This window comes from Panthera leo, chromosome C2 (assembly GCF_018350215.1).
Source record: "Panthera leo isolate Ple1 chromosome C2, P.leo_Ple1_pat1.1, whole genome shotgun sequence".
Taxonomy (NCBI): domain Eukaryota; kingdom Metazoa; phylum Chordata; class Mammalia; order Carnivora; family Felidae; genus Panthera; species Panthera leo.
In genome coordinates this window covers 38,735,534-38,761,439 of record NC_056687.1, presented here as the reverse complement: position 1 = coordinate 38,761,439, position 25,906 = coordinate 38,735,534, and the positions used below count along the sequence as shown (strand labels likewise).

At 36.5% G+C, this 25,906-nt stretch overlaps 1 long non-coding RNA gene and 1 pseudogene across 1 annotated transcript in view; one reads left to right on the top strand and one right to left on the bottom strand.

The window, feature by feature from the left end:
- Positions 1-1,767: 1,767 nt before the first annotated feature.
- LOC122230139 lies at positions 1,768-3,680 on the top strand (annotated as a pseudogene).
- A 19,664-nt stretch (positions 3,681-23,344) lies between these two features.
- Positions 23,345-25,906, bottom strand: part of LOC122198834 — a 47,393-nt gene continuing 44,831 nt past the window's right edge. Inside the window, exons 2-3 of the long non-coding RNA XR_006193178.1 lie at positions 24,763-24,871; positions 23,345-23,503 (exon numbers count right to left, since the gene is read on the bottom strand). This is a non-coding gene — a long non-coding RNA (uncharacterized LOC122198834). The remainder of the gene's footprint in view (positions 23,504-24,762; positions 24,872-25,906) is intronic.

Here is a 25,906-nt window from a genome sequence, read left to right as displayed (position 1 = left end):
ACAGTCTGTGAGTTTGAGCCCTACATCAGGCTCTGTGCTGATGGCTCAGAGCCTGGAGCCTGCTTCTGATTCTGTGTCCCTCTCTCTCTGTCCCTCTCCACCTCACGCTCTGTCTCTCTCTCTAAAATAAATAAACGTTAATTTTTTTTTTTAATTCTCTTCACCAATTTGGAAGTTCTCTCACCTTACAGCAGAGAATGGAATATGCATATAGATATATACTTAAGTTTATTTTTAAATAAATAAGCTTGCAAATATTGTATATTTTATATATCATATGTTGAGGTCATCTAATACAGCTCAAATAATAAAAGCACAATTAATCTTGACAAAATCAGTATGAACTAGTTCCTCTTATTCTCCCCTTTTTAGAGATGAGGAGGTTGAGGCACAATCTGAGTTAATGATTTCCCCGATATCACACAGCCAGTAATTGGGGCCAGTATTCCAACTTCAGTTTGGTCCCAGTGTCCATGCTCCTCATCGTTATGCTATTTATGAGCAAGAATTAAGGCTAAGAGAAATATGTTGACAGGAGTTCTTTGCTGCTATACTGAATTTTCATAATCAGCACAGTAAGGAGGAGGTGCTTTCATACCCAGCTAGTAAAAACAGAATAAGGAAAAAGAATTTCTCACACAAGTAAGAACAGCCAAAATACTATGCAAGCCCCGCTCTTGGCTCTCCAGGCTACAAAGACTTACTTAACACCACTAAGATTATAATATGAAAAGCCACATGCAAAGGAAGGAAATAGTAACAAGAGGTGGTAAGCTGTGTTTTAGCTAACTCCACCTTTGGGAAAGGTCTAGAGAGAGACTTTAGCAGTGGAAAACAGATAAATGTTCAGACTTGGATTATAAATAGAAGGCACTGTAATAAGACTGCCTGCTCATGAACTTTGGTACCCTACACATTTTACTCATTGACATTTATATCTTGCATAAATAAGGGGTTCCTGTGAATCCAATTTCCCCACCTATTTTATTGTTGGTGTTGGTGTCATTACTTGCAAGAAGCTCTAGGGTAGACTAAAAATTGTGGATTTGTTCTTTGTGACACTTGGCTGAGAAACACAGCAACTGCAGAACCTATTATTTTTTTCTACTTGACCTTTACTGAAGTCAAGGAGAGTTGAGCCCACTCTGAGGGTTTAATGGTAAAAGGAAAGCAGATTTTGTTGTTGAAAAAATAATCCTGAATATCACCCTATGGATGGCTTGTTTAAACTAGTTTTGTCACTTGAAACTACTTTAATGCCAATATAGTGGTACATGAAACTAAGGATTTTGAAATGTCTAGATACAGGTTTCTACCTATGTCATCAGGATTCTCTCTTAATATGTCCTTTCCTGAGTGTTGGTTGATTCTTAAGATTCCTTACACAGTGCTAAAAAAAAAAAAAAAAAAAAAAAAAAAAAATCAACATCAGGAGTTCCATATAATTTTTAATGTTTATTTTTGAGAGAGACAGACAGACAGAGCATGAGCAGGGGAGGGGCAGAGAGAGGGGGAAACACTGAATCCAAAAGGGGCTCCAGGATGTCAACTGTTAGCCGAGAGCCATGACTCAAACTCTTGAGCCATGAGATTATGACCTGAGCTGAAGTCAGACACTTAATTGACTGTGCCACCCAGGTGTCCCTAGCTTAAAATAAAAATTTACTTATAAAAATAAAACTAAAAAGGGTCTCATTGAATGCGGCATTAGCTCTCCAGGTAGCTGTTCCCTTCTCAAGCCGGGCCAGTCCCATTACTGAAGTAACTATGTCTAAGAGACCTGCAGTTGGCATTGATCTTGGCACCACCTACTCCTGTGTGGGTGTCTTCCAGCACAGGAAAGTGGAAATAATTGCCAACGATCAGGGAAACCGAACCACCCCAAGTTATGTCGCCTTTACTGACACTGAACTATTGATGCTGCAAAGAATCGAGTTGCAATGAATCCCAACACAGTTTTTGATGCCAAACATCTGATTGGAGGTAGATTCGACAATGCTGTCATCCAATCTGATATGAAGCATTGGCCCTTCATGGTGGTGAACGATGCTGGCAGGCCCAAGGTCCAAGTAGAATACAAGAAAGAGACCAAAAGTTTCTGTCCAGAGGAGGTGTCCTCTATGGTTTTGACAAAGATGAAGGAAACCACAGAGGCTTACCTTGGGAAGACTGTTACCAATGCTGTAGTCACAGTACCTGCCTATTTTAACAACTCTCAGCATTAGGCTACCAAACATGCTGGAAATATTGGTCTTAATGTACTACGAATCATCAGTGAGCCAACTGCTGCTGCTATTGCTTATGGCTTAGACAAAAAGGTTGGAGCTGAAAGGAATGTGCTGATCTTTGACTTGGGAGGTGGCACTTTTGATGGGTCAATCCCCACTACTGAAGATGGGATCTTTGAGGTCAAGTCTGCTGGAGACACCCACTTAGGTGGAGAAGACTTTGACAACCGAATGGTAAACCATTTTATTGCAGAGTTCAAATGAAAACATAAGCAGGACAACAGTGAGAACAAGCGGGCAGCACGTTGCCTCCATACTGCTTGCGAGCGCACTAAGTGCACACTTTCTTCCAGCACCCAGGCCAGTATTGAAGTTGATTCTCTATATGAAGGAATGGACTTTTATACCTCTATTACTCGTGCCTGGTTTGAAGAATTAAATGCTGACCTGTTCCGTGGCATCCTGGACCCTGTAGAGAAAGCCCTTCAGGATGCCAAGTTTGACAAGTCTCAGATCCACGATATTGTCTTGATGGGTGGTTCTGCAAGTATCCCCAAGATTCAGAAACTTCTACAAGACTTTTTCAATGGGAAGGAACTGAATAAGAGCATCAGCCCTGATGAGGCTGTCGCTTATGGTGCAGCTGTCCAGGCAGCCATCCTTTCTGGAGACAAATCTGAAAATACTCAAGATTTGCTGCTGTTGGATGTCACCCGTCTTTCTCTTCGCATTGAAACTGCTGGTGGAGTCATGACTGTTCTCATCAAGCACAATACTACCATTCCTACCAAACATACCCAAACCTTCACTACCTACTCTGACAACCAGCCTGGTGTGCTCATTCAGGTTTATGAAGGTGAGCGTGCCATGACCAAGGATAACAACCTACTTGGCAAGTCTGAATTCACAGGCATACCTCCTGCCCCCCAGGGTGTTCCTCAGATTGGGGTCACCTTTGATATTGATGCTAATGGCATTCTCAATGTCTCTGCTGTGGATAAGAGTACAGGAAAAGAGAACAAGATCACCATCGCAAATGACAAAGGTCGCATGAGCCAGGAAGACATTGAGCACATGGTCCAGGAAGCTGAGAAGCACAAAGCTGAAGATAAGAAGCAGCGAGACTAGGTGTCCATCAAGCATTCAGTTGAATCTTAAGCATTCAACATGAAAGCGGCTGTTGAAGATAAAAAGCGTCAGGGTAAAATCAACGATGAGGACAAACAGAAGATTCTGGACAAGTGTAATGAAATCATCAACTGGCTGGGTAAGAACCAGACTGCAGTAAAAGAAGAATTTGAGCATCAGCAGAAAGAGCTGGAGAAGGTCTGCAATCCCGTCATTACGAAGCTGTACCAGAGTGCAGGAGGCATGCCTGGAGGCTTCCCTGGTGGTGGAGCTCCCCCATCTGCAGGTGCCTCCTCTGGGCCCACCATTGAAGAGGTTGATTAAGCCAAGCTAAGAATAGGTCTAGCAATGTTCCACACAAAACATTTGAAGGACCCAAATTTGTAGCAAATTCCATGGCAGTTTTAAAGTTGAGCTGCTATAGTTAGTAAACTGGGCATCCTTGATACTTGAATATGGACTACGTGCACAAGGAAAGGAAATATAACATTGCACTTTATAAGCACTGTATTGTTAAGTGGAAAATGCAATGTCTTAAATAAAACTATTTAAAATTGACATCATAAAATTGTTTTAAAAAATAAATAAATAAATTATAAAAATAAAACACCTTCTCTCCTCTTGGGCCTACAAATTCATAAAAAAGGAAGGGAAGGGGAGGGGAAAGATGAAAGGAAAGAAAGAAAATACATACACACAACACAGAATAGTTCGGTTTATCTGTTCCATCTGTAGACCTGGACTTATTACTTGATCAGGGGAAGGTGGTAGAAAAATCTGATTTTTCAGACTTAGGTTACATGCCTATAGGTGGTACTAGAGCTTGGGGCCAGCCTCAGTCAGAAATGTTGATAAAGTATGAGAGAGGAATGTTTCCTTAAAGAAACTCTGAGCTTACACAAGTATTTATAAATGTATAATTAGGTTTCCTTTCCTTTCTCTTTAATATTCTTTTGTTTCCTTCCCAATGTTTCAATGCTTGCTACTTATTTCTAAGATTAGAGCATTAAGATATATGAATCTTAAAAAACTGATTTAAATAATACCTTGAACCCCTTCAATTATACACATTAGATAAAACCAAAGATTGCATTTAATAAAAAAAAATCACTAATATTTGCCTTTTAGAGGATTTAATAAAGTATAGCATTATAAAAATTTTAAATATGTATATTTAAAAAGTTAGGTCAAAAGAAATATTTTCTGAATTTTTTTTAATGTTTATTTTTGAGAGAGAGAGACAGAGTGCAAGGGAAGAGGCGCAGAGAGAGGAGGAGATACAAAATCTGAAGAAGGCTCCAGGCTCTGAACTGTCAGCACAGAGCTGATGTGGGGCTTGAACTCTCGAACCACAAGATCATGACCTGAGCCAAAGTTGGACACTCAACCGACTAAGCCACCTAAGTGCCCCCCAATTTTTTTCTAAATGAACTTCCTGTAAAATTTTAAAGGCTATACTCTCCTAACACACAATCTTGCAAGATATGAAGGACACTGAAGAAGCTGAATTTTGCCACTCGTGGCTCTGTGTATTTCTTTTCACTGGGGAGAATGATATTCAAACTAGAAACAGAATCATACAGTCTCTGTCACCTACATTTCAGTATTTGCTTTCTGTCATACTTCCCAAGTGCCCTTCATTGAAGTCATAAGCATGGACCTCTAGATTCAAACTCACCTCTAAAACACCTGAATATTCGCTTACTTCCAATTTTGACATCCTCTAAGATTTTAAAGAAAATAATTGAGAATGATTATATCTAAACTAACTTGAAATGCATAGCTTGTTTAATGTAATTATAGGCTGTCTAAAAAGTTTCTCTTACTTCGTACTTCTGTTTTCTAATATTAAGGCTATTTCTGATTATAAAATGTATACATGTTTTATATATATATATAGTATATATTCATAAATTGCCATATTATTTTCTATAGAGGATCTTTGATAATATTTTGGTGACTTTTTTCTCCTTACATTTTAAAAAAGCCACTTTAGTAAATTTTTTATCTTGTTTTTTTCAACATAGGAGAAATTTTCTCTCATGTAATTAAGTCTTTCTTTCAATTATTTCATTTCACCGTAAGAATCTATAATAATTTTTCCCCTACTCCTAAATACACATATTCATGGGCCTATGTCTGGACTCTAATTTTCCAATGGTTTACTAGTCTATTCTTGCACTGATACCACTCAATTTGGCTTTATAATAAATCTTGATCCCTTATAGAGGAAGTCCTGCCCATTGTGCTTCTTTAGAACGCCTTGGCAATTGCATTTCCCTATGAATTTTATAATCAGCTTGTCAATTTCCAGACAATACACAGCGACACAAATTTGTGGGGCTTTTCACTGGGATTTTACTGAATCCATCAGTCAATTTGAGGATAAGATCTTCAAGTTTTCTCCATTCTTTTTTTTTTCTCTCTTTTCAACCCATGATCATAAAACATTCTCCATTTATTCTGTTGTTTTTTTTAGCTTCTCTCAATATTGTTTCATTTGTCTTAAACGTCTTTCATTAAATTTGGTTCTACTTGATTTAAAGCATGGTTGTATAGAGTATTTTAAAGTTCTTTTACGTTAATTGCTGCTGTAGTATTATTCATTCCTGCAGTATTGTGCATTTGTTCATTTTCAAGTTGCATGTGTGTATGTGTGGTGTGTGTGTGTGTGTGCATGTGCGAGTGATTTCTCTGTATCCTTTAACACTTCACTGTGGCAGTTAAAAATGTTATTTTTATAAGTGAAAAATCAAATTTTATTATCTTAATTTTAATTCCTTTAATTATTGGTGAGGGTGAATATTTTTAAATGTTCATTAGCCATTAAAACTGAACAATTAATGATTCCACAAGCTACAGAGAAACTCTTACAGAAATATTAGCTGAATTCTGATCATATGCTTTTTGTGAACAAGCATGTAGATTGGTCTTTTTATTTAAGCATTGTTTTATTCTGTATATACCACTTCCTAAGATTATCCTTCCTAGTAATTCCTGAACCTTGAAATTCCTCTTATTATGCCTTTGTTACTAACTGGATTCACATACTCCATGCTGAAAGTTCCCTCACACTGTTAACTTTTTTATTTATGACAAGCTACATTTTGATACTTATTAAGTCCTGACATAGATACAAGGTTTTTTGTCATATGCTGTGAGATAAACAAATGAATGTGATTTTGTCCTTATTTTCAAGCGGTTGACCATCTAGTAGGTAGGGTAGAAAGTCATGTGCAGTTACATACAAATCAAGGCTGAAAGTAGAATCTGAAATTAGACAACTACAAAATTACAAAAAAAAACCCATAAATTTTACTTTGTAGTTTTATTTTGTTCTATTGCTTTCTTAGATTTAGTGAGTCCTACCTGGCCACCTATGGTAAGGTAAGGTGATAAAAAGACAATTTGAAATGATATAAAAGTTCTATTAAAAAAGATAGGTGAAAGGAAAAAAGAAAAAAAAAAAACATTTTTTGCCATAATAAACATAGGACTAAAATTCACACTTCGGATGGTATTTGCATTCCCTTTATCATGTATTTTAGGTTAATTTATAGATTTGTTCAATGAAAACTGGGATGTGTTATGTCAGCCCCCATGTCCCCCAAAAGAAGCAAATTCTGGATCTTCTTACCCTGCAGGTGTTACTATTAATTAAACCAATGTTTCTATTTTGCAAGTATTATGATTGTGATACCAAGTGGTGATTAGTCTAGATAATATTGTTAGACTCTTACTTTCTAGCTTAGGGGTATTGCTTTCATTCTAAAGTGTTGACTGTTTCTTATCTAGCTTTGAAAATAAGATTAGATGCTTTTTAAACTGATGTCTCCTATATTGTCTAACTATGGAAATTTATATAGTAATTTAAAATCTGGTAAGTTATGAGTGGCATAAGCCTGCATAATAAAGCAATCATAAGCATTGACACATTGGCAGAATTCAGTGCAGTCTGCCTTTGCAAGGGAAAAATTTCCTACCACATGCTGAAAAGTTAGAGGGGACACCATCTAACAGTATTGGCTTTATTTTATTCACTTTCTGCACAGGTCTGGAAAAATTTATTTGGAATTTCAACAAGATTAATGAAGAAAATAAAGGATAATATCCTTCTGGTTAGCATTTTGTTAAGTTTATTCAACAACCTTTTTTGAGCACTAACTTTATAAAACAAGCCATTCTGCAAAGCAAAATAAAGGATCAGATGCTATTCTTGATGTCTGATAGAAGTCAGACCACTTGTATTTGGTTTTCATCATTACAACCTGAGTACAGATTTGCTACTTACTATCAACGTGACCCTATAAAATTAAACAAAAGTAACCTTTTGCTAGAGGTAGAAAGAGAAAAATAATCAAAATATTGATTACATTCTCCATTATATTAGCCCAATTTCTGAACAGTATATACCAAAAGAAACAAAACAAAACAAATCACCCACAAAAAACTGGTTTCTGTTGTAGGCAGCTCTGACATGGCTCACAATTCCCATCTCCTGGTATTCACACCCTTGTATAATCTCCCATTGCATGTGGGCTGAACTCAGTGATGTGCTTTCAAAGAACAGAGTACAGTAAAAATGATGCATGTCACTTTGTTGATTGTAAAAGACCACAGTTTCTCTCTTGCCAGTACTTTCTTACTGGCATTCTGTCCCTCCAAATACACATCCTCATCTTTCTCACTTTGATGCAACAAGACGCAAATGTTAGAGAGACCTGTACAACAAGAAACTGAAGCTCTCAGACTACCAGACTTTGGGGAACAAAATCCTGCCAAGAACCACTAGTGAATTTTGCCCTACTTGAACCTTGAGATATCAACAGCTCTTACCAATGCTGTGATAGCCTTGTGAGAGAGATATGGGCCAACATCCTAATTTCTATCTGTGAGACACCTTGAAGCAGAGAACCTAATAAAACCATGCTCTGATTCCTGACCCACAGAAATTGTGAGATAATAAAAATGAGATATTTTAAGCTGCTATGCTTAGGAGTAATTTGTTATCCAGCAGTAGGTAACTAATACAGTTTATCTCCCATATTGCTTCTCTGAATATGTATTTACTAATATGTAAAAGATGATAAATAATGTATAACCTGACCTCAGAGGTCTTTATAAAGTTTAAATATGATAATGTGTATAGAAAAATGTAGCAAACACTAAAGTACTCTACAAACAGGAGCTAATTTTAAGGAATAAACAATCTTAACACAAGTGATTAGTGTCACAAAGCAAGTAGTTACTATTAACTCAACATTTAGGATATTCCAGGCACTTTCCAAGGTATTTTAGAAAGACATCTAACTGGCATTGCCATAGCATAATTGAAGAAACTGAGGTTCAGCAAAGTTTAGTGACTTACAAATGCTACGATGGGATGGATTTGGAATTCATCATCCAGATACGGTTCAAAAGTTCACATCCTTTCCTCTAAAAATTCCTACCCGTTTTCCTATTATTGTTGTGGTGGTTTTCACAAAACAGAAAGTGAGGCTTTCCAAACATGAAATGTCTTATAATGAGTAATTCTGGTGCCCCACCTATATCTCCTTAATTGAGTAGGTGCACCAACCCTCTAGCTATTGAGTGCTGACTGCCAAAGGCTCCAGCTGTCCCCTTCTCCGAAGAAATCCTCTGCAGATAGGAGGTAGCCTGAAGCTCAGGACAGACCTATACAGGCTAGAAACATGAATGCCTCAAGTGGAGACCAACTGTGTACTGTCATTCTTGCTTCAAAGTCTCCTACAGGATGAAGTAGAAGCTAGTCTCCAGATAAGAACACCTCTTTGCTATGGTTTTATTCCTCTGTCCTCTCCTGCTCCCATCTCTGGCCTCTTCCTGAGAATACTTCCTCCCTCAATCTCCTTCACCCTCATTATCTCTACCTCTGCCTCCAGGGAACTCAACTTAAGACAGTCCTTTGCCTATTTTTACTTTCTCTTTTACATATTTCCATCCCCAAATCCCACATACACTTACATGGCAATATATTTATTCAAACCTTCAGGTTATAATTACACAGGTTCTTGAGCTTAACAAAAGTTTGCACTGTAGTTTTGCCAACTCCCAAAAAGTTATTTTCCATGGGTCTATGATACAAAATTTGGATATACTGTTGATGTGTTCGTTGCATAGGGGAAAGTTTATGTTGTATTAACAGATATTTTACATATACATTTTAAACTTTATTCATTTATAAAATAATACAGTATAGTAGAAAAATCTGAAAATACAGGAAAATTATTTGACAAAGAAAATTATACACATACCTTAACGAACCAAAAATAAAAAATTAGTCTAAGTTTAAGAAATTCAAAAAATATCCTAGTCCAAACAGTTATTTTACTAGTCCAGAATATTAGTTCTTGATGGAAATTTCTGTTATTTTATAAGTTGCTACCCTTAGGGTACAAAGCATCTTATAAATTCATTTTCCCACTATTATTAGAACTATTATTATTATAGTAGGACAATTCTAGTCTTTCTATAAGGAGTGCTTTTGGATAAGCAGAGGATTAAACTTCTATTTCCTTTATTTTGTGTTATTCTTTTTAACCCTCTAGGACAGATTCCTCAGAACACAGGCATATTGACATTCTTTAGTTATGGCTCAACATAAATACAAAATCAATACCTACTGACCTCACCTTAAACCCTACTCATTGAGGTAATTTATCATTTAATTATTATTGTATACTTTTATTAATATCACAGATAGGACATAATCATCAATAATTACAATCATACTCATAGTAACCCCACAAAATTGTAGGATTATGTATTTCAGATACCATGTAACCTAAAATTAACAATTTATATAGGGCTGAGAATCATACTCTTTAAAGCTCTATACAGCCTTTTTCTCCTCTATGCAGCCTTCACTTAAACACAAACTGATAGGCAACGTCTTCCTCAAGAATGCTGGATTGTTACACAGCATTTAGCACATCTTCAATAAATATTAAAAAGCTTAGTCCGTTGATGCTTACAGTGTTTAATATGATGCATTTGGCCAAGTGCAGAGGTCACATACTATCTCTTTCTCTGTTTGGCTTTGGCACTGACTCCTGAGATTATTCTCAAAATGTGTCTCAAGTAGATGCTAATCTTTGTCACTAGGTCTGTTATCAAAATGCTTTACTTGATAGACAAGTCTATGTAAGTTATTTTTTTCTAGATTATATAAAATAATGAAAAAAGAGCATAAAAACATTTTGAGGGCAAGTCAGTCATTATCAGGTAAAGGAAGCCTTGTTCTAGACTATGGCTAGCTATCCTAACTATGGTAGTTATATGGCTATACCTCTATCTGGGTACGTTTCTATTTATTCTTCAGATGTTACTTAGAGTATTTTGATTGAATATATTAAAACAAAATATATCAAGACAGTTTTCATAAGTTCAATAAACATTTACTCATCTCTCAATATTTTTGCTTCATATATTAAAGTCTATTTTATTTTTTTTAATTTTTTAATGTTTATTTCTGAGAGAGAGATAATGTTTATTTATTTTTTGCTCACAGAGTGTGAGTAGGGGAGGGGCAGAGAGAGGAGAGAGGGAGACACAGAATCAAAGCAGGTTCCAGGCTCTGAGCTATCAGCACAGAGCCTGATGTGGGGCTCAAATTCCCATGGTGAGATCATGACCTGAGCCGAAGTCAGACCCTTAACCGACTGAGCCACCCAGGTGCCCCGACTTAAGTCTATTTTAGATGCAAGAATTATCACAATGCTTCATTCTGCCAATGATGAAGTTCATTTGGACATAAATTTGGCAAAAACATGCATGGTATTTGTGATACATAAGACGCTATTTTCATTCTGGCTATGGTGTTCAAGTTCTTACCCACACTATGGGTAATACTATGTCTCACTGCAAACACTTTGGAAGGTTATATGCTCAGAAACCTTGTTAAGCTTTATTATTTTTAATTATTTATACTCTTGCTTTTATCCCAAAACATATTAGCATTTCAATGCAGACTTTGCTTTCCCACTTTTTAAAGATTATTTTAAGCTTTTCTCCCCACAAGGATGCATTTCCTTCCTGGAAAGGAAAAAAAAAAAAATCTCTAGCTAGAATAGAATACATTGATGGTAAACACCGTGTCATAGTAAAAAACAATTTTGGCTGGTTGTTCAGTAAACAAATCGGATAAAGAAATAGGTATGCAATTATTCATCTATTCAACAAAAATGTATACCATGAAATTATGAGTGATATGAAAAATACTAATAGGTATACATACACCTTGGTTTCATTTACTGCAGCCATTAAATAACTTGAAAAGAATCATGATTTTGAAAAATTCTCACTGCTTTATAAAAATAGTAAGTGTGAAAAATAAATCAGTGACAGATCTCAATGAGTGGTAACTTATCTACTAGTACAGAAAATTTCCTAAGTACCATTTGGATTTCAAATGCTAGAAAATTCAAAATAAAATACATTGCTATTTACAGTGAAAATATTTTCCTGATTAGAAGTGCTAGGACACCCCATCACACAGAAGAAAAGTCCATCTTTTCATATGAATGAAAATCATAATCCATAGACTCTTTGAGATAAAGATCAGAAATTTGATTTTAGAAATGGGGAATCAGGACCCTGTAAGCTAAGTAATTTGCTTAGATCTGCAAGTCAGTGATTGAAACAAAGCATCCCACTACCAGTTAGTCTCATTCTTAATGGCATATAGTCAGTAGTCATTAAAATAAGGATGAAATAAGCATGGCCTCTGGTAATCCAATCACATTTTGGTTCACATCAAGTGTCTCAAAAGAACTAATGCTTTATATCTTAAGTATTCTAATATCAACTTCACACAATCTACCTATACATAATTTAGTTTTTATACACTTGCACCTGATTCAAACAAGAATTTCTGAGTAATAAGTCTCTATTTCTTATTTTAAAATGTGCCTGTTTTGTTTGCACTAGCTATGTAATTAGGAAAAATGGTGTCTTTGTGAAGACATTACTTTCAACATTTCATGAACTAAAGAAACTTAAAAAAAAAAGAACACGTGTGCATGCATATGTTTTATCTTTGTTGAAATTAGCAGTTTTAGTACTGAGGCTGCATTATGTGACTTGAAAACAAGGCCCTCTGAACAGGATATAAGTTCAACTTTAATATAAAAATAAGTAGATGCTGCAAATACAAAATTTACATTTATAGTGACAAATTCTGGTCAAGCTATAATAGGTGAAAAACCATGATTTTCTTTAGGATCCCAACTTTCCTACAGTATGATGGAAGGACAATATAGACCATGATATTCTGACTTTAAATTGTATACATATGCACATATGTACAATTCTGGTCGCCCGTTCTAATGTGTGAGGGGAATTTCCCCACACTACCAAGCAATTTTGGGTTTCAAAATTACTAGCCTGGCATCCTACAAATCAATTCAATTCTGTCACTATCTACCTACCTAAGACAGCATCAGATCCCACCGGTTAAGGGTTCAGACCTACACAAGTGTATTCCACCAACATCAGAGACCAATCTCAAGTCCAACTTGTTGCCTGTGCTTTCTGATCAACTGGTTATAGATCAGAGATTTCAACCAGCTCTCCTTGTGTTTAATTTGCCAGAGTGGCTCACCCAAAACTCAGAGAAACAATTTCTAGATTACCAGTTTATTATAAGAAGACAGAAGTCAGAACAACCAGATAGAAGAGATGCCTAAGGCAAAGTACAGCGTCCATGTTCAAGTACACCACTCTCCCCACATCTACACATGTTCATCAACCCAGAAGCTCTCAGAACCCTGTCCTTTGAGTTTTCATGGAAGCCTCATTACAAGCATGACGGATTAAATCACTGATTATTGGTAACTGATTCAAATTCCAGTCCTTCTCCCCTCCCCAGAGGTGGTAGGGGTGACTGTGGGGGAGGACTGCAATTTCTAACCTTCTTATTGCTGTTGTTTACCTTGGCAACCAACCACCATCCTTAGGTTACCTAGGCACTTTTCAAAAGTCATCTCCTTAACCTAACAAAAGACATCATTATTGCTGTCATCACTTAGGAAATCCCAATGGTTTTAGGAGCTCTGTTGGAGATACACATTTTTTTATTATAAATCACAATATCACAATATGTGTATATATATTTATGTTTTTTTAAGTGTATTTATTTTGAGAGAGAGGAAGAGAAAGTACAAATAGGGGAGCAACAGAGAAAGAGGAAATGAGAGGAACCCAAGCAGCACAGCCCAGACCCCAATTTGGGGCTCAAACTCATGAACCATGAGATTATGACCTGAGCCAAAATCCAGAGTCAGATGCTTAACAAACTGAACCATGCAGGTGCCCCTGTATGTGTTTATAGTATGAATATTCATAGCTATGAACAATTAAGGTATGAAGTACAATATACACTCATGTACTTACTACCCAGATATATGATAAAACATTACCTGTATACTTACACATCTTCTTTGTTCATCCCTGTCCTACATCATACACATAACCATAATATTGAAGAATTTACCATTCTATGCCATATTACCCCCCAAATGGCCACACATTTTCCCATTCCTATACATCATACTCTTGCAATGTGACTTTTAATTATAGTCATGTAAAAGTACAATCTGGACTTTGCTAGATCAGGTTTTTTTTAGCCACACTGACTGTGATAGTGAATTTTCTAGGTCATATTGGCACAGGCATGGTGCTCAGATATGTGGTCAAACATTATTCTACATGTTTCCATGCAAATGTTTTTTGTGAGAAGATTAATCTTTAAATCAGTGGGTTTTGAATAAGCAGACTGTCCTCCATAATGTAGGTGGCCTCATTCAATCAGTTGAAAATCTGAATAGAACAAAAGACTGCCGTCCCCCTGAGCAAGAGAGAATTCTGCAGCAGAGAGCCTTCAGGCCTGAACTGCAACATGGGGCTTCCTCTGGGTTCCCCAGTCTGTGGCCCAACTCAGCAGATTTGGACTTCTCAGTCTCTATAATTGCATAAGCCAATTTCTTAATATACATCTCCTTCTATAGACAGACACTATTGGTTCAATTTCTATAGAGCACCCTAAGTAGCACATTGTCATTTTAAAAGCTTGAAGCACACAGGGGTGCCTACGTGGCTCAGTTGGTTGAGTATCTGACTCTTGATGTCAGCTCAAGTCATGATCTCATAGTTTATGAGTTTGAGCCCCATGTGGGGCTCTGCACTGACAGCATTGAACCTGCTTGGGATTCTCTCTTCCTCCCTCTCTCTGCCCTCCCCTGCTCACACTCTTTCTCCCAAAATAAACATTTTAAAAACTATTCAAAAAAAAATAACATGAAGCACACAGAGGCTTATGAAATCATTTCATGATAAGGCCTGACCTCGCTTTGTGCAAATGGTCCTTCTTGAAACGTTGTGACCACTACCATGTGAATAAACCTGGGCTACCTGGCTGGCTGAGGAGTGGCACGGTTAATTCCATCATTCATGTCAATAGCCAACCTACTAACAGTCGTGGAAGGAGAAACTCAACTACCAGCTCCCTACAAATGCATGATCAAGCCCAACCAATGGCATGTAGAGGTGGGATGAGCCATCCCAAAGAGCCCCAGTCAAATTCCCAACTCACAAAACTTTTTAAATTATTTTTAATGAAGTATAAACAATATAAAGCATTGTACTTTAAGTGTACAAAATGATTCAATAATACTATTTTTGCTCAGTTCTCACCACAGTAAGTATCATCATATGATCTGTCACCATTCTTAGAATCTTATTGACAATATTCTCTACGCTGTACTTTTTATCTGTGACTTATATACCTTTTAACTGGACATTTGGACCTCGCAATCCCCTTTATCGATTTCACCCAACCCCCACCCACTTCCTCTCTAGAAACCATCTATTTGCTTTTCATATTTAAATGTCTGCTTTTTTACCTTTGTTCACTTGTTTTGCTTTTTAAAATTCTATATATGAGTAAAATCATATGGTATTTGTCATTCCCTAATCTCTCCCCCCACCATAAGAGTTATGACAAGTATAATCTATCTGAAAATAAAAATTTGAACCTCCATTATTATGATGCTTGCTCTATGTTGTAGTACTTAATGTTCATCAACTTCCTTCTAATTTAGTTACAAACTTACAGATGAATACTAAATTTTATTTAATGCCTTTATTACACATATGGAAAGGATCACCACTTTTTGTTCATTTAATGTATTAACATGGTTAAGTACAATAGAGATTTTCTTAAAATTAAATCAGTCTGGCACTAGCAGGGATAAACCCAACTTGGTCATACTATTTTGTCATTATTTGTTTATTTGTTTTTTATTTATTATTTTGGAGAGAATGTGTGAGGGAGTGAGGAGGAAAGAGTTAGGGAGAGGGGGAGAGAGAGAGAGAGAGAATAATCTCAAGCAGTCTCCACACCCAGAGCACAGTCCAGTGTGGGACTTGATCTGAACAACGACGAGATCATGACCTAAGTCAAAAAAAAATCAAGAGGTGGATGCTCAACTAACTGAGCCATCCAGGTACCCCTTATTTTGTCATTTTAATCCATGGTCTATTTTTATTTGCATTATTACAAATGTGTTTCCATACCTACTCCAGGAGATTAACCTGAAATATTTCTGCTTCATATTCTCTTTGTCAGTTTTGATATTAAGCCTATGTTGGCCACAAAACTTGGGAGAGTTCCTTTTTCTCCATTATTTAGAAAAATCATATTAAGTTTAAAATTAGATCTACCAAGTTTTGTCTGGGTCTGGTATTATTTTTAAATATTTTTGGGAAAAATATTTTACCTACCAGTTCAATAGTTTAATGGTTATATTTCTATTGAGATTTTCTATTCTTTGAGGAAAGGGTGAGTAGATTTTAATAAATAATTTAATCTAAATTTAAAATTTAAACTATTATTTTTAATAATTACTAACTGCATAATCTATTAAATACACATATGCATATATTTATGTCAACCTCTCAATCTTATTTCTGACATTTCTCTTTTTATAAAATATTCTCAAGGTTTTCGATCGTATTAGTTTCAGAACCAACTTTAGCTTTGTAGGGTTTTTTTTGTTTGTAATATATACTTTTATTTCTCATTAACTTTCATATTTATTCATGCATATGTAAGATAGCAGTTAGGATTATTTTATGACTCTACTTGTAACTATTTAATTCAATGTTTAGCTCGCTAATTGTCACTTCTTTTCTCATCTTTTCTAACATTAGCATAATATTGTAATAGGTGATATTTCCATTGTTATTCATTTTAGAGAATTTTTTAAACAAATTTCATCGTTCTTTAAGTGGTTCATTCAATAGGTTTTCTAAATTTCAAAGAATCTGGATTAATCATTTAAAAATATTTCCCTTATGAACACTTATTACACTTTTGGTTTTATAGATTGAATTTTTTTATTTCCACATTTGTGCCTAATTGTATTCCCTAATAGTTTTCTTTACATGCTCAGCATAACTATCTCAGTTTGAAAGAAAATTAATTTCAACTTACATGGTATTGCTGATTTCCTCCATTATAAAAGTCTAGTTCCATATTTCATTCATGATTTTTTAAGTATTTGATGGATACATACATGTTAAAAATTGTACATATTTCTTAGGAAATATTTTTTGCTTAATGTTTTCTTAAAGTCTAATTTATAATAGTTATATAGGCCTTCTTTTAATATCCCTATGAAGTACAGTCTACCATTTCTTCCCTTTCAAGATTTCCAAGACCCTGGTTTTGTGTTTTGTAAATAGTACAAAGTTTCATTGCACGTTTGTGTGTTCTCACCTAGTCTACCATTTTTTTACTTTTTACTGAAGGTACTATTCCATTTACATAGATTACAGTTGCTATATTTGTGATTATTTCCATTACCTTATCTTGTATTTATTTTACCCATGTCATTAGTCCCTTTTATCTCCTTTTGTGTGTCATTTTACCTTCTCTTGTTATTCCAATTTTTACAATCCGTTTGGAAAACTGATACTTCAGTTTTCTTTTAGCAGTTCCAATAAATATTAAAATGCATTCAAAAAAAAAGTCTGAAATTGTAATTCTTTTGTTAATACTACAGGGACTGAAACACATGTTAATTTTGACTTCTCATAGACTTTTTAGCACCAAAAATTACTATTACCTACCTATACACTATTTCTTGATAGGACCAACTCATCAAATCATGCTAAATGGAGCTCAGGATGCTCCCATCCTGCAAGGCCCGTCAGTTGCTGTGACAGAAATAAACATGTAATCCAGGTAGGGGTTTGCCTTTACTGCATAGAAGGCCTCAGTATTGTTTTACAGCAGCTTATAGCATGTTTGTTCCAATGTTCTAGAACCCCACAGAACATCAAAGAGACCAGGGACACACTTCACAGCAAAAGGAAGTCTTGGAGAAGGCCCATGAACACAGGTTCCATCACATCACACACTGTACCACACAGAAGCTGTACAGAAATGGATAGGGTAGTGAACTGTCCTATTGACAGCACAGCTATAGAGTCAGCATAAAGACAGCATAAGGGGTACTCTTCTCTAGGATGCTGTATACTCATGGACTCAAAGTCCTTTAGGTGGCACTAGGTTCCCAATAGGAAGACCACATGGGTCAGGAATCCAAGCAGTGAAGCAGGAGTTGCTGCACTTAGCACTCCCAGTATTTCCCTATGGGACTTTAGGCCTCAGGTTCTCACAACTCTGGGCTCAGGGGTCAAAGGCCCTGGTCCTCCAGAGGGACACAGCAAGTAACCATTACAATAAAGCCATTGTTGCTGTGTAGGCATTTTTGGTTTTCAGAGACCAAGAGACAAAGAGGATAACTTCTGCAGGCTGGTTGACCTTGATTACCAGTCAAAGACAGGGCTGCTCTTACACAATAAAAGTGGGGAGAGTATGTAGGAGCAGTTTTTGGTTCTCTTGACTACTGTGACTCTGAATAACAGGCAGAGCAAACCAGCCTGAGAAAGGCATGGTGACCAGGAGTCTGTATCAGTCGAGAGAAGATCTCAAATCAGAGAGTAAGGCACTGAGCCATGAAGAGGCCGTAGCTGAGAGGACGAGGAGTCTAGAATGCAAAGTGGGGAAGGACTCAAGACAATCACCCGTCGAGCCCAAACCAGCTGCAGCAGTGAGGACTAACTACTCTGTCCCATCTAGGCAGCACATGGAGTGGGTTGTGACAAAGAGATGTGACTCCCAGATCCTCATTCAAGTAAGGATCTTCTATCCAACTGTAAAAAGTCTAGCCAGAAAACTACTGTCAGCTGTTAAGTATTTTAAGGTTTGCCTTAGTTTCAGAGGTAGCCGAAGGTCATGTACTTCCCCAGGCAGCACACATTTGGTGAAGAGTATCATCAAGGCGGAAAGGTCAAATAACTGACAGAAAATACTTGTTCCCAATCTTCCCACCAGTTTTACTGAGTTTTATTGGGCTTGTATTACAATTTGACTTCTTCCTCTGGCTAATCCTTCTCCCCTCCTGAGAGCTGCACTCTAGTAAACTCTTACACCCCAAACTCCATATAAACATTTGTTTTCAGAGATGGTAACACTCCAGGTACTTGTTTCATTGTCCTCAGAAATAAAGAACAGTTTTAGGGTGGTCAGTATTCACATGTGTCTCATGCTGTAGACAGGTTTATTGAGCAAATAAACCAAGATAGTTAAGTTTGGAAAAAACTGAATTGCTCTGTGAAAGGTCTTTATTTTCCTTTAAGACTGGATATTTTTTTAAAAAAATCATGCTAATGCACGTGCCTAGTAGTATTCCCTGCCCTTCATTGCTCTTTGCTTGAGCAATCCTCTGAATGCATACCCCCAGCCAGCAGACATTCCTGAGCATTTGCATTAAATAGCTTAACATTTGACAGTCACCACCTAATTTACTGTTATACTGAGAACATTCTAATAATTTTAACTGAGCATTAACAGCTAAAAATTATACAGTCAGACCAGTGTGGGAAGGTGAATAATTTTAAGATTACTTTTTTTTTAATATTTATTTTTGAGAGAGGGACAGTGTGAGTAGGGGAGGAGCAGAGAGAGGGACAGACAGAATCCAAAGTAGGCTCCAAGCTCCGAGCTGTCAGCACACAGCCCGATGCGGGGCTCAAACTCACCACAAGATCATGACCTGACCCGAAGTCGGTCGTTTAACCAACTGAACCACCCAGGTGCCCCAAAGATTATTTTTTTAATACCTTAGCAACATCCATCCTTTGCACCACAAAACTAAAATGGAAGTAATAACAAACAAAATGTTCTAACCTACGGTTCTACTCCTTTTCCTTTGATGGATAGCTAATATTTTGATGCAGTATCTTGATTCCTTGTATAGAAGTACTAACTTAGAAATTGAGATGAAACTGATGGCATATGGCACATAATTTAACAGGAACTGCTAGAAACCTTTCAGACCTCCACTTATTCTTAAATGTGGATTTATAAATTCATACATGGGCTAGGATATAGTTCTCTCTAATAATCAATAATCCTAAGCAAATCATATAGACTAAAATGGTCTTTTTCCTTTTGTCAAAAAGATAATTTGTCAGTTACCCCATGTATCTTCCGAAGATGTTTGTCAGTATTTATTAGGATTGTTCATGCAGCTCCATAAATATAACATTCATTTGGTACTCTTTTGCTTGCTCCATACAGCTCAAGCAGGGAAACTATTGCCTGGAAATTGTCTTATTTCCTAATATTTTTCACAAGGAAATTGTTTGTGTGTCATTCATCAGTTTTATGGCCTTTTCTCCCTGTTTTTAGAAAGCAGAAGCATGCTCAGTATTCAGTCACACACAGAGCAGACTCATTACAGGATTGTCAATGAGCAATTTACCAAGCAGAAAGTCAAATTAGCTTTACTGGAAAGTTGACTGTGGTGTGCTACCCTCAGTGAAAGTAGCAAGTAAAATTTTACCCACAACTGGTTACATAGGGGTAATTAAAACCATTAATCTTTTCATTGATCTTTGACTGTTGCCTACTATATTTAGCAGCTAAGATTCATGAGCTACTGGAGTGTGTCCATTGTCACAGATCTCCATCGATACATATCCCCTAAAGAGGGCTCCAGGGTAAAAGAGCATTTATCTGATTTATGCCTATTATGTGGTTCATTCAGACCTGAAACAAATAATGGTTATGCTTTATTAAGAAGCAATATTTGCAAACTCTAAGTCTCATGAAAATTTTAACTTCTTTCATGTACAGAAAAGTAACACATGGTAAATGCCTTTTGAGTCATACTTGTTCCATTTATTTTTATATTTAAAGGGGATATGGTTCTACTTGTTAACATCCTAAAATGCTATAGGGCATTGTATAATTTTTATACTTAGGTGCTCTTTTAGAAAGTAAATGTTTGACCTTATAGCCCAGAATTATGTCTCTAAAGAGGTAATATTCTATCACTAAAACATGGTTGGTTCACAGAGCACTGATACAGTTAGTTTTAACAGATGTTTAGGTGCTATTATAATCTTTCCTATCCATTTGGCTGTCATAAAAGATAGACCCATGTGTCCAACTTAGGCCATTATTTCTACAGGGCCTTTGCTCTTCTATACTAGGAACTATTAGGAATTATGACTGGATAATCAACTAGTGACCTTCATCAATTAGAGAATTTTTATAGTTAGGTGGGTCATAACCACTCTCAGTGTTTACGGAAGAAAGTAAAGCAGAAGATTCACAGAGATTTCATTCTGGGTGCCAATAAGGCGAAATCAATATGAGCCTAAGGATTGGGTATATTGACAGCTGCAGTATTGGAAAGACAATGGTGAGAACTCCTGCCCAGTAAATAATGTCTACATAATTTCCACACTCACATGAAACTACTCAGTTCCAATACATATAAATTACTCCGTCATTATAAATTTACTGATGGAAAAATATAGACATATAATCTGTACAATGAACAATTGTCACTTAAACATCATCATTACCAGTGCCTACACACTCTTTGTATTTGGGAAGAAAGCACTCTTTGTGTTCTCACCTTGGTCAGAGTCAAGAACCCTATTCTTTCACCTGAATAGTTAGAAGGGAGGCAAGTAGGCCTTGCAAAAAAACAACTAGCCTGAGACACTAAATCTTGCAAAAGAGATGTTCCCAGGGGATTGGAACTAGAGGCTAATGTCAGAGTGCTGCAGGAGGTTAGTGTCCAGGAACAGGTTTACCAATGGTGACAGCCTGATATCCTGCTCCATCACCTTGGCTTGCTCTCAAGGTCTTAGTCTCATTCAATTATTTTCAGTTTTCTAAGCTGGATTCTCCAGATTTCTCATCCTTTATGCTAGTCATTCAATAGCCTTGCAATAATTTATTTTCTTCTGAAGTTTACCAGAGCCCACCTTTGTTCTTTTAAATCAATCATAATGGATACACTGTGTTTCTAGGTATACATGCAACCATGTATGTATAGAATATCCTAACCCAATTTGCTTGATGGAGTCTTCTGGCTAATGACTTAGTCATCCATAAGATTTTATCCTTCTCTGATGGCATGTTAGTATCACTCAGTTTATCCATTTATAGACGCCAAACTTCAAATCTCAAAAATGATAAATCTGGATTAATTTCTGGTAAATATTTTAATTTGGAGGGCTCAAACCCTCAAAGTTTTTGTGAGATACTAACAAACTCAAAATTTACTCACTAACATGATTTTTAATTGTCAAGAAGAGTTTAATAAATGTTACAAATTTAGTAAGTAGGTAAATGAATATGTTTTTATTTCTTCTCCATTTATAGAAGTAACCAAGTCTTAAATAGTCCTTTTTTTTGCTTCCATTATGCCTAATATTAGCTAATTTTCAAATTATCTTTTACTACCTAATCACCTTCTACCCAGGTGACTGAATTCACTCCATCATTAACTATTTATTAAGCACTAATTATGTAACGCCAGGCATTTGTTAATGAAACACATATGAATTCTGCCTTTTCCCAGCTTACTCCTCTATGGGAGATAGACAAATAGAAAAAAAAAATAAAGTCACCTAACAAATATAGGTGTGAGATACAGGTTATGAAGACAACACACTGCATGCAGAGAGGGAGAATAACTGAGTATCAATTAAAGAAAATAATAAGGAAAGGCCTCTCAAAGACTGGGACTTTAAGAAGGTATCCAGGAGTATGTAAAGAAATTAGGTATGAGTAGTATGAGAATAGGTATGTATTTATGTATGTATGTATGTATGTATGTATGTTTTATATGATCTGTATCTGTGTTGGAGAGAGAAGTAGAATGTGTGATAATTTTTGTAGTACTGAGCTTGGAATATATTAAAAGCTGACAGGAAATCCATGTGGCTGAATTGTTGCAGGCAATGGAGAGAGGATATTGAAGTGGGCAGACATTTCATGTAATAATTTGCTGCTGTCCATGGTAGACTTTATCCTGAAGAGAGTGGGAGACAGTTGAAGGGTTTAAGTCTAAGAAGTGACATATTTTAATATTTTTTTATTAAGCTGGCTAATATGTGGAAAATAAATTGAAGCTGTTAAACCTGGATTCAGGAAGAGCATCCTCAGATGTAAATGAGGATGCTCCTTAGGCTAGCGTGGTGGCAGGGGAGCGCTAGAGAGCAGTAGACTACTTTTAAGATACGAAATACAGGACTCAAATCGACAATCTGGAGTTAAAGTAAGGGAAAAAAAAAAAAAAAAAAACATCAAGGTGACTTCATGTCTGAAATACATAGTGATTTTAAAAGCTTTGAATAAAATTCACTTAGTTCAACTCTGATTCTGTAGCTTTTTCTCCTCTCCTCCCTCCACCTTCTGTTTGTCTACAGAGTAAGAAGTTTAGAAGACTCCTGAAAATGAAGAAATCAGATATCCCAAAAACCTCTCAATATAAGGGACAAAAAAATCTGGATAAAACAGAATATTAAACACATAACTCAGATTGCAGTAATTTAAGATAATTCAAAAGAAGAAATAATAATTTTACTTGCATTTTTGTTCAAGATACTCCCAACTCTCATCTGAAGGCCTGTTTTCCCTGTGGTCCAGTCAAACAGTGCTGGATCTTCTCCCCATAACTCTGCGCCTCTGGGAGTGAAGATAACACAGTTCTCCATGATGGCCCTTAGTAGACTTCAGAACGTTCCTTCTTTTTCTTTAACAACAAATTCAACTTTCAATCTTACATTATCACATTAGGTTACCAACTAATCTACAATTTCCCTTTAATCTGCTTAACCCCTGAGTCATTTTTTATTTTTCCATGAGTTTAGCTCTATTACCTGTCCTAAGTGGTTTCATTACAGGTGTAGACAATCCTTTACATACTATGGCTTGTCCTTCAAGTCTCTCCTTCAACTCTCATACTCTCCTGTACTTCAGCCATTCACTTCAATGGGGAATCAATGATCTGTATCCTTATAAATAACTGAAACCCCTCCATAATCTCGATTTCATGTATCTTGCTTTAGGAGAACTAAAAATGGTACTGTGTTAATGTTAATTTCCTGTGATGGCTATTGTGCAATTACATAAGACAACATTCTTATTTGTAGAAAATATTTGGAACTGATAGAAATTGATTTTGACTACCTAATCTCAAACGGCTGGCAGAAAATAAGGATTTTATGCCTACTAGATTTTTAACATTTACATAATTTTGATATTGTTTCAAAGTTTTCTTTTTATTTTTTTAAGTTTATTTATTTTCAGAGAGTGAGAGAGAACCAGTTGGGGAAAGGCAGAGATAGAGAGGGGGAGAGAGGATCCAAATGGGCTCTGTACTGATATGCTGACAGCAGCAAGACCGACACGGGGCTCAAACTCATGAACTGTGAGATCATGACCTGAGCCAAAGTCAGACATTTAACCAACTGAACTACCCAGGCACCCCTTGTTTCAAAGTTTTAAAAACACGTATCTACAAATTATAAAATATCACAACAGGTGCCTCAGTAGTCCCATTGACGAAGGACCACTTTAGAGGGGTCTACAGCCTATAATGTAACAATTCACTATGAATAAAGTGGAGATTGCTAGAGAGAAAGTGTGCAATATACCAAATCATTATGGGAAAAAACACTTTGGTTGGAGGAGCTAGAGGATTCACTTTCAATCTAAGTCTAGATTTAACCCTCCAAAACACTTCCCAACACATAGAGATGAGTGTCAAAAGTTTCTTAAGCATCTTTAAAACTGCTACAAGGTATGACCCTGAGGAACTCTCAACCCTCACTTTGAATACTGCCCTTGGACCCTCCTGCACATCATCAGCAAGTGATAGATTTCACAAACTTAAACACAAGTTGTTTTTTTTCTTTAAAATATTTTCTAAAAGTTCAGTAACTATTAAACAGGAATTAGAGGAAAAGACATGGTAAGTGAGAGTGTACAATTGAGAAAAAGGAAGCCTACCTTTAAAGTTGGGGTCTCCCAAGTTCTCCAAGAGGCCGTAACTTCTGGGTAGCCATGCTGTCTTCTCTATGATGGGATACTTTTGGAAGGCATTTTAAAGGCTGGAAGGCTGGAAATCGTGAGTTAGCAAAATTAGGCCTGAGGAGGAACACCTGCCACAGTTCAGCTCTCTGGGGCAGTTGAACCAGGTCAAGCTCTCTAGTGGGTTCAGGTAGATCTCATCATCATTTAGGAGTCTTGCATGCATGCAAGCCCAGCTTCTCCCCTACACAGCCTCAACAGATCAGTGTTCTCAGTCAGGCTTGTAGATGCCAGCCTGGCCAAAGAAGCAAGAACATGTCCCTTTAACTTCAAGGTCAAGAAGTAGAAATGCTGGCCAGGCCATGAGTATAGTTTGATTTGTAACTGTTAAATTCATAGACATAAGATTTTTAACCTTCATTTTGACTCGAACCTGATCCTGAAACTTAAGGGGCTGGCCTGCTCATCTCCTAGCATTCTATCAGTTTCCCTGTCCCAGCAACTCAGACTGCTTGTTGCTTCGAGCCTGCAAGCTCATTTCCACTTCAGGACTTTCACCTGCTAAACTTCTGCCCATAAAGATCTTCCCTGGCTCACGTATCCATACCACACAGTCTCCTGCCCCCCTCCACCCCCAGCCACCTTATTTAAACCACACACCTGCCCCTTTGTTCTCTTGGGGTTTACTCACTCTGCTTTATTTTGTTTACATCACCTAAACACTCTAAAACTGAAACTCTGTTTCATATTTATCTCCCCATTAGAAGGCCATTAAAGGCCACAAAGGCAGGAATTTAATCTTTTTTATCATGTGGCCCCAGTATTTAGAGTACAATATAGCTCCCCAGTAAATACCAGATAAATGAATGAGTGAACTAGAAAAGGATGTGAAGTAACACGATTTTATTCTTTAAAAATTAAGATTATAAACAATTGAATACATAAATTTGTAACATCTAAAATAAGCAAGTGTTATACAAGAGCTAAAAGTGTCTAAAATATTGAGATGATCATGATCACATAATTATTTTAATGTTTCCTTATTTTTGGAAAAGAGAGAGACAGGGTGTGAACAGAGGAGGGGCAGAGAGAGAGGGAGACACAGAATCTGAAGCAGGCTCCA